Below are 1,269 nucleotides of genomic sequence, written 5' to 3' on the forward strand. Positions count from 1 at the left end.
CTTACTGCCTTTTGTCCACTCTGTTCTTGCCTAAGGTGTCAGCCACCTATCCACCCCTGCCCACATACACTCACGGTCCAGCACTTGGGTCTGGAACAGTCTCTGAGCCGAGTCTGGACAGGGAACCAGAGCACTGAGCTACCCACTTCAGATTCAGTACCCTCCAGAAGTGTGGGCTCCAGCGACTTGGTGGCTTTCGTGTACCTCAGTTTCCTTATCTGCAAAATGGAATGGTAATGCCTGCTTTGTGCTTGCAAGAAGGAGAGGAAGACTCGGAAAGCAGAGCGTTGGGAGACTGCAAGGGTCACACCATCTCTCCTGGTCTGTTTTCAATGCTGAGTTTGCCTGGGGCATGGGAGAGGTCTGGTGCTGCCCTGGACAGAGTTGGGGGCCACCGAGCCCTACCGGAGCCCTCAGGAGGGGCTGCCCTGCCCCCACTCTGCTCGTCCAAGCACCAGGAGTGCCCGCCACCCCACGCCATCTTACACACTGGGTCAGTTCAGTGAGCAAGTGTCTGCTGCCACTTCCGTTAGTAAAAGGTTTTTCTGCAATTTGCTGGTTTTCAATACCAGGTGTCTTTCAAGACTAAGAGGTGACAGACGGTTTCATACAGTTCCCATGGGAAAGTGCCCTCCCTTTCTGGCACCTGCTTGCCCTGCAGGTGAGGCTGTGTCTTCTGGGAAGAAGGACCAGAATCACAGCCCCTCTCACCTCCCTGTTCTGCCCTGGTGCTGCGTGGCTGCGGGTCTGTCAGTGCCCACTCTAAGAGGGGGTGTAGGTGGGTAGGGCTGACCTCCATCTCCACCCCTCCCAGCTTTCTGGCTGGTGACCCAGTTGGGACTTCAAGAGGAAGCCCTCCGGGGAGAGCCAGGGTCACAGGGCAGTTGCAGCAAAATTCATACCCACAGGAATTTGGGGCTCCATGCGGACAACGGGGTCCGAGGCTGCCCCAGACCTCTTCTGAAAGCCACCCAGGCTGTAGCCCAGGGACCTCTCCGAATCTTCCTCCAGATCAGTTCTCGGCGTTTCCCGGGCCCCGCGCTCCTGCAGCATCAGGTCCTGGGAGCGCGCCCTGCCGGGCTGTGGTCAAGGCCCGCTCCGGTGACGCCTCGTCCTACTCCCGGGCCGGCGCGGGCGTGCGACCCGCTGGGGGACCAGCAGCGCTCGGCCTGGGTTTGGATCCTGGTGGCCGCCGGGAGTTTGGCTCTCGGGGGCCGGAGACCGGCTCGGCACCCGACACCATCACCCCACCCCCGCGGCTGCCCGACC

Source organism: Condylura cristata, unplaced genomic scaffold, assembly GCF_000260355.1.
Source record: "Condylura cristata isolate star-nosed mole 26May11 unplaced genomic scaffold, ConCri1.0 scaffold00028, whole genome shotgun sequence".
Taxonomy (NCBI): Eukaryota; Metazoa; Chordata; class Mammalia; order Eulipotyphla; family Talpidae; genus Condylura; species Condylura cristata.